Genomic DNA, 9,003 nt, shown 5'->3' with positions numbered 1-9,003 from the left:
TTCGTCGTTGACCAAAATGTCGTTATATGGCACAAGACTATAGTTAACAATAGTGTGCACGTAAAAAATATTTCTTCGTTATAAAAGAAAGTTTCACCTTCTTCAAAGCTACTTAGTCTTTTTTATTTTAATCACTGGAATAGCCTCTTTCATTTAAATGAATATACTAGGTATAAGTTGATTTGAGATTCTTTTCTGTTTCCACAGTAATTCTCTCTCAATGGAAAATATTTTCTGTGTCTTCCCAAAGCAATCTCCATTCTTCAGGTTGCTGGTTCCCGTTAGCACTTACCGTGATAGAGAAAGATTCAGAAGTTTGGTCAAGGGCTCTCTCAGCAATGCTGTAGGTCAATGTCTCCTTTCCCTGGTCAGCCTCTGTTATGAGAGGTTCGGGGATTCGATCGGAGACGTAAAAGAAACTTTCTACTCCAAACAAATGGACTGCAGGTATATTTTATTATATAGAGGATAATAAAGGCGATAGTCTGCAAACAATCCGAATAAGTCAAATAATAAGAGGGAAAAAACACCAGCTCGACTGGACAGGGAAAACATTCACATCAGCTGAGACAGCAGCAGATCCGAACAGGTCATATAATAAGACGGAAAAACATCAGATCGATCCGAAAGGGAAACACCAGATCGATTGAAGGGAAATGACACAAATCAACCGGAAAGAGAAACGCCAGGTTGACCGAAAAGAGAACACATCAGATCAATTACTTCACAATAAATCAATTACAACATCCATGCCCCACTGCCAGGAGAGTCCTGTCAATCAACACGGCTGGGCGGGAATCACACGTCCCGGGCAAGGTGTCCCTTCCACAGGTGGAACTCTCACCGGGTCTCAGTTTCCAGAAGTTTATATAAGCAGTTACAGAGTTTACAGAGCAAGCATCTAGTGTTCCCATGCACAAATGGTTATCAGTGGAGTTCGTGCACTGATCCCTGCTTCCCCACCCCGGCTGTCGTCCCAGTCCAGTAGTTGTTGTCCACTTTATTTATTTATTTATTTTTTAATTTTTTGGTTTATTGCAGTAACATTGGTTTATAACATTGTAAAAATTTCAGGTGTACATCATTGTACTTCTATTCTGCATGAACTACATCATGTTCACCACCAAAATACTAATTACAACCCATCACCAGCCCAGTAGTTGTGTACGTGCATTGTTTACCTTGCTTATCGTCCCAGCCCGGCACAGATGGCCAGTCTGTCCTAGGCTTCGGCGCCCGAAAGGCCTTGAAATTTTTACACATTGCAACTATCTCCATGGGAGAAGGGCCAGTTCCCACCACACAGAAAGCAACTTTTATATTTCTTTTTGTGCTGGTTGCTGTAGGTCAATGGAGCGGCCAAACATGGCTGTACTCATGTCAAGACAGCCTCACTCTTTTCAGTGACCGAAAGGCTACAACAGTCCTCAGGAATGAAGTAAAGCCTGTTCTTCTCCTCCAGTGAGACAGCAAGGCAAATGCTGCAGCACTGAGTGTTCCTGCAGTGCATGGTGGTGACCCTGTGTCTTTTGGCATTTTCATTTCCAACCCACTTATGAGCTGAGAAATAGAAATAACTGGGTACGGGGCAAAACAGTGTTTGCTCTGGTCCCTCTTTCACAAGTTATTCTTCAGTTCTCCATTCCAGGTTAAATACCTCAAGTCTCTCTCCACACACATACAGCCTTCAAACTCTCATCCATGGGCACTGGGGGAAATGGATTCTTATACGTATTCCCTTTTATCTCTGCCTTCCTGTCTCTCTATTTCTACAATGACTGAGGCCATGACTTATTAAGAAAACCAGTTCAAGATGTGAAACAAGTTAAAGGTAAAAGTACCTGAGTTACCAAACACAAAGGAAGAGTTTGAAGCATCCGTTTTTAACAGCACCTCCTGCCCTCAAATGAAGCCATTTCCTCACAAGAGTATGAAGCCTATACGCAGCTTCTCCTCAGAAATTTCCTAAGAAGGAATTCTGGACTCAAAATAAAAAGTTCATTTCTCATCAAGTGTGGGTTCTCTCATGATCTAAGTTCTCTAAGTGACTATTAGTCCCTCTCATATTTCTGGAACCTTAGGATTATACTGGACCCTGAATTTGGGAGATGGGTATCCACAATGGAAATTTTGGGGGATAGGGTTCATGGGAATCTCAAGGAATACACAGTCTTCATCCTGCAGATTCATCCATGAACAATGAGCAGGCAGTGGTATCTACAGCCATTGCTAGTTGGTGACCAGACGTTTCTAAACCCTGATGACCTGAGATCCTTGTTGGAATAGAGACACGTGATCTGCACACAATGATGTGGGATTCTAATGTTCATTTATTATGACCAAGGATGATGATGAGGGATCTATTGATTCTGATTTCTAATCTCTCCATATTCTCCAATCCCAGGTATGTATTTCATATCATACCTATAGCAACTGCACCATTTATCCCAGTGCTATGAACTCTCACAGGCCAGGTGATTCACCTAGTCACCCAGGTGTGGGAAGTGAGGGATTGTTTATCTCCTCAGGGGATGTCCTTTAGGGACATTTTTGTAAAAGAATGTATAATTTAATTTTCTTTTTTTTTTTATGGTGAGGAAGATTAGCCCTAAGATAACATCTGTTGCCAATCCTCCACTTTTTGGTGAGGAAGATTGACCCTGAACTAACATCTGTACCCATTTTCCTCTACTTTATACATGGGATGCCCTCCATAGCATGGCTTGATAAGAGATGCATAGGTACACTCCTAGGATCTGAACCCGTGAAACCCAGGCCGCCGAAGTGAAGCACTTGCGAACTTAACCTCTACCACCAGGCAGGCCCCTATATTTAATTTTCTTATTATTCACTGCTAGATTATAAAATATAATTGATTTTCAACGTGTGTCCTTGGGTCCTATGACCTTGCCTAGTTCACTTACTAATGCTAGTCGGTTCCTTTAGATTTATTTTGATTTTCTACATAAACTATTTCATCATCTGCAAATAGAGATTGTTTTATTTATTTTGTTCTGCTATTTATTATTTTATTTGTTTTTCTTGCCTTATTTTTTGGGGCCAGGACATATAGTTCAGTGATGAATATGAATGGTGAGTGTTGACATGTTTCTTGACATGTTTCTAATCATAGAGAGAATGTATTCAGTATTTGATCACTAAGTAGGATGTTAACAGGAGGCTTTTTCTTTTTTCCTTTCATCAGATTAATATTCCTAATTTATCATTATCATGAACAAGTATTGGATTTTATGTGATTTTTTTCTGCATGTATTTAAATTAACATGTGATTTTTACTCTGTTCTTTCTCATTTAATTCAGCTTTATAGTTTTAGTGTTATTGTACTTTAGTAGTTGTTCTGTGATTTAAACCTGTTTTTACGTTGATTTTTTTTTTTTTTTTACAGATTATTGAGGGTCTGTTCATTATTTTCATATAGGATCATTTTTATTAATCTACTTTTAAGTTTATTTAGGCTTTCCCTTGTGATTCTGAATTTCTCCTAAGCCAATCCTGGATTTGTTTTTTTAGTGATTGTAGTTTTTAGTTTTAGTATTTCAATTAATAAAAAACAAAAACTCTGTTTGTCTTTTGACATTTCTTATTTGCTCATTAATTTCTTTTACATCCTTCACCCTAGGTATAATAGCTGCTGTGAAGTCCTTGTCTATTAAATACAACATCTTGATTATTTGAAATTGATCTCCATTGATTGCTTTTTCTCTTGACTATGAGTCATATTTTCTAGTTTCTTTTTATGTTAAGTGATATTAGATTCTATCTAAAATCCCCCCAGGGAAATTGTGAATGAGATGTAGAGACTCTGGATTTTGTTTATTTCTCTAAAGAATATTATTTTTTTTCCTGGTAGTTAGGTTGGTTGAACTCTAATTCTTAATTCTTCCTTGCATGCAGCAACTGAAATCTCTGTTCAGTTCTGTTAGCCCTACTTGGGCTGCTTGGCATCTCATCAAGCCATGATGTGGTGGCCACCAATATACAAAAAGTAGAGGAAGATTGGCACAGACGTTAGCTCAGGGACAATCTTCCACACCCCACTCTCACCAAAAAAAAAAAAAAAAAAAAAAGTTGAGCTGGTATATTGTTACATTATTTCATGAATTAATCTTTTAGTCTTGAAAAATAGGTCATGTCACTAAAACAGTTGTCTCATGTTAGGAGGCAGTGATGCGGGTGGGCTCCCTAAGTTAGGTTTATGGTATAAGTAAACAGGTATTTAATAAGAGACATTTCTATGGAAACAAAAGAAAACAGTGGCTAATGGTTGAAGCAAACTATAAACCAGTTTGTGATCCTGAGGGCAATCAGTCAAGAAGATTTCTAGATGTCAATGTCAAAGTATTTTTTGCAATTTGAAATGTATCTGATGATATCATTGAGTATTCAGGTAAACATTCTGAGTGGCTTACTTAGCAACAGGCATGAAGTTTGTTTAAACAGAGGCTATTGTGATCTCGCTTAAGTTTTTATTGAGTATATATCAGCTTCAGTTTGCAGGTCTTCAGGGAAAAAGAGCAGTTTTAGCTTTTAATGATCCAAGTCAAAAATGGGAGAAAAATTGGAAACATTAGTTTGAAGATCCCTAGCCAAATGTTTCAGGAAGTTAGAAGAATTAAGGATCAAGTCCAGTTTTTAGGTAAATAATAAACTTCAAGGAAAATTAATAATGCTAGAATTTAGTATTCACAAATGTATATTATAGTTTCCACTGAAACACAGTTTTTTTCTCTAAAATTACTCTTATTTTATCAAAGACAGTCAATTAAGACCCATTTGTTTGCAAAATAAGTCTACTTTCAATAAACTTTACTTAGATATTTATAAAAGTACAGCAAAAATAGTGATTGATCATATAGGCTCTTTTAAATCTGTTTTGCTGGAACTTTTTATCAAGAATCTCCAGATTGAACTTTTAAAAGCCTCTCAAGGCTAAGAAGCCAAGCCAAATATTCCACCTGCAATACATATAGATTTGGGTAACTTCTTTTCTTCTTGAGACTCCTGACATATCTTGAGGTTCTTGCATCTACCAGGAAGTGACCTTATTTATTCACCTGTTTAGGCTGTAAGGAACCCTGTAAGTAAGGTACCAGACTGTTTTTCCAAGGTGCTTTTTTGGCCTCATAGAGTCAACCTTAATACCTTAAAGCTGTTTGGTCATATCTGAGTTTATGTGGTCCCTCTAAAATATGACATTCCAGTCAAAAACTTGGACCTGACACTATCACAAATGCACCACCAAATATTATTTCATCAAACACCGTGAGAAACTATAGCAACAATTCAGAGCAGAAGGAGAATGACAAATTTCCAGAAATCAACCCTGAAGTCACAGAAATTTGCAATCTAAATGACAGAGAATTCAAAATAGCTGTCATAAAGACACTCAATGATTTACAAGAAAATTCAGCAAGACAGTTCAATGAGCTCAAGAATAAAATTAATGAGAAGATGGAATGCATCACCAAAGAGATTGAAACAATAAAAAAAATAACACCCAGAAATTCTGGATATGAAGAACAGAATTAATGAGATAAAAATTAATCCAGAATCCTTAAAAAATAGGACTGATGGTATGGAGGGAACAATTAATGAGTTAGAGGATAGAAATATAGAAATGCTTCAGGTGGAGGAGGAGAGCAAACTAAGATTTAAAAAAAAAATGAAGGAATTCTTTGAGAAATATTTGACTCAGTTAGGAAAAGCAACATAAGGATTATAGGTATTCCAGAGGTAGAAGAGACAGAGAAAGGAAAAAAGAGGTTGTTCAAAGAAATAATAGCTGAATAACCTCCCAAACCTGGGGAAGGAACCAGACTTACAAGTACATGAAGCCAATAGAACGCCTAATTACATCAATGCTAAAAGACCTTCTCTTAGGCATACAAGAGTAAAACTGGCAAAAATCAATGAGAAAGAAAATACTATTAAGGGCAGCAGTCAGGAGAAAATAACCTACAAAGGAACCCCTATCAGGATTTCAGTGTATTTCTCAGCAGAAACCTTACAGGGTAGAAGAGAACGGAAGGATATATCCAAAATACCAAAAGATAAAAAGTTTCAGCCAAGAATACTCTATCCAGCAAAATTATCCTTCAGATATGATAGAGAAATAAAAGCTTTCCCAGATAAACAAAAGCTGAGGGAGTTCACCACCACTAGACCTCCCCTACAAGAAATGATTAAGAATTTCCTCATATCTGAAATAAAAGACAAAAGTCAACAGAGCTTTGAGCATGGAGAGAAATAGACAAAATAAGAACACTGCAGCTCTCTTTCATAACAAGATAGCAAATACTTAATTATAACTTAAAAGATAAAAGGAAAGAAAGTATCAAAAGTAACTATAAACACTTCAACTAAGTCACAAACTGACAAGACAAAACAGAATAATTTGTGACAAAAGACTCAGAAGGGCAAGAGAAATGGGATGGAATCAGCTTAGGCTAATGGAGATAAAAGCCTACGAGAAAATGAACTATCTCATCTATAAGATCTTTTCTAAAAACCTCATGGTAATGACTGCACAAAAAGTCAGAGCAGAGCCACAATTCATAAGAAAGAGAAAACTTAGAAAACACCAACAGAAAATCACCAAAATGAAATGGCAGTCAGAAATTCAAAGGGAGAGAAAAAATGGAAATATAGATCAACCAGAAAACAAGAGATAAAATGGCAGTATTAAGCCCTCATGTCAATAGTCACTCTAAATGTAAATGGATTGAATTCTCCAATCAAAAGACACAGAGTGGGTGGAGGGATTAAAAAACAAGATCCCACAATATACTGCCTCGAAGAAACACATCTCAGCTCTAAAGACAAACATAGACTCAGAGTGAAGGGATGGAATATGATACCCCAAGGAAATGTCAAACAAAGCAGGTGTTGCCATACTTATATCAGACAAAGCAGACTTCAAGATAAAAAAGACAACGAGAGACAAAGATGGGCTGTTTAGAATAGTAAAAAGGACATTCCACTAAGAGGACATAACACTTATAAATGTATATGCACCTAACATAGGAGCACCAAAGTATATAAAGCAACTATTAGCAGACCTAAGGGAGAAGTTAACAGAAACACAATAGTAGTAGACAACCTCAACACCTCCACTTACATCAATGGATAGATCACCCAGACAGAAAGTCAACAAGGAAATAATGGATTTAAATGAAACACTTGAGCAGATGGACTTAATAGATAAAGAAAGAACATTCCATTTAAAACAGAAGAAACCACATTCTTCTCAAATGCACATGGAACATTCTCAAACATGGACCATATGTTGCGAAACAAGGCAAGCCTCAATAAATTTAAGAAGACTGAAATCATCTCAAGCATCTTTTCCAACCACAATGCTATGAAACTTGAAATTAACTACAAGAAAAAGCTGGAAAAGTCACAAATATGTGGAGACTAAACAACATGCTACTGAACAACCATTGGATCAATGATGAAATCAAGGGAGAACTAAAAAAAATACTTGGAGACAAATGACAATGAAAATATAACATAGCAACTATTGGAGGTTGCAGAAAAAGTGGTTTTAAGAGGGAAATTTATAGCAATACAGGACCACCTCAACAAAGAAGAAAAATAGCAAATAAGTAATCTTAAACTACACCTAACAGAACTAGAAAAAGAAGAACAAATGAAGCCTAAAGTCAGCAGAATAAGGGAAATAATAAAAATCAGAGCAGAAATCAACAAAATAGAGACTGAAAAAACAGTAGAAAGAATCAGTGAAACTAAGAGCTGGTTCTTTGAGAACATAAACAAAATTGACAAATGCTTAGCCAGACTCACTAAGAAAAAAAGAGAGAAGGCTCAAATAAATAAAATTAGAAATGAAAGAAGAGAAATTACAATGGATACCACAGAAATACAAAGGATTAAAAGAGAGTACAATGAAAAACTATTTGCCCACAAATTGGATAACCTAGAAGAAATAGATAAATTCTTAGACTCATACAACCACCCAAAACTGAATCAAGAAGAAAGAGAGAATTTGAATAGACCAATCACAAATAAAGAGATCAAAACAGTAATCAAAAACATCCCCCAAAACAAAAGTCCAGGACTAGATGGCTTCTCTGGAGAATTCTACCAAACATTCAAAGAAGATTTAATATCTATCCTTCTCAAACTATTCCAAAAAATTGAAGAAGACAGAACACTTACTAACTCATTCTATGAGGCCAACATTACCATGATACCAAAACCAGGCATGGACAGCAAAAAAAGGAAAATTACGGGCCAATATCCCTGATGAACATGGATGCAAAAATCCTCAACAAAATATTTGCAAATCAAGTACAGCAATACATTAAAAGGATCATACACCATGATCAAGCAGGATTTATACCAATGATGCAGGGATGGTTCAACATCCACAACTCAGTCAATGTGATACACCACACTAATAAAATGAGGAACAAAACTCACATGATCATCTCACTACATTCGGAGAAAGCATTTGACAAGATCCAACATCCATTTATGATAAAAACTCTCAATGAAATGGGTTTAGAAAGAAAGTTCTTCAGTATAATATAGGCCATATATGACAAACCCACAGCCAACATCATACTCAATTGGGAAAAACTGAAAGCCATTCCTCTAAGAACAGGAACAAGATAAGGGTGCCAACTCTCACCGCTGCTATTCAACATAGTATTGGAGGTTTTGGCCAGAGAAATTGGGCAAGGAAAAGAAATAAAAGGAATCCAAGTTGGAAAGAAAGAAATGAAAATCTTGCTGTTTGCAGATGACATGATTCTATATATAGAATGCCCTAAAGAATCCATGAAAAAACTGCTAGAAATAATCAACAACTACAGCAGTGTTTCAGGGTACAAAGTAAACTTACAAAAATCAGTTACATTTCTATACACTAACAACAAAGAAACAGAAAGAGAAGTCAAGAATACAATCCCATTTACAATCACAACAAAAAGAATAAAATATCTAGGAATAAACTT

This window comes from Ceratotherium simum, chromosome 7 (genome assembly GCF_057802395.1).
Source record: "Ceratotherium simum simum isolate JZ-2026a chromosome 7, ASM5780239v1, whole genome shotgun sequence".
In the NCBI taxonomy this organism is placed as follows: domain Eukaryota; kingdom Metazoa; phylum Chordata; class Mammalia; order Perissodactyla; family Rhinocerotidae; genus Ceratotherium; species Ceratotherium simum.
The sequence above is the reverse complement of the archived record's forward strand: the minus strand, read 5'-3'. Positions refer to the sequence as shown.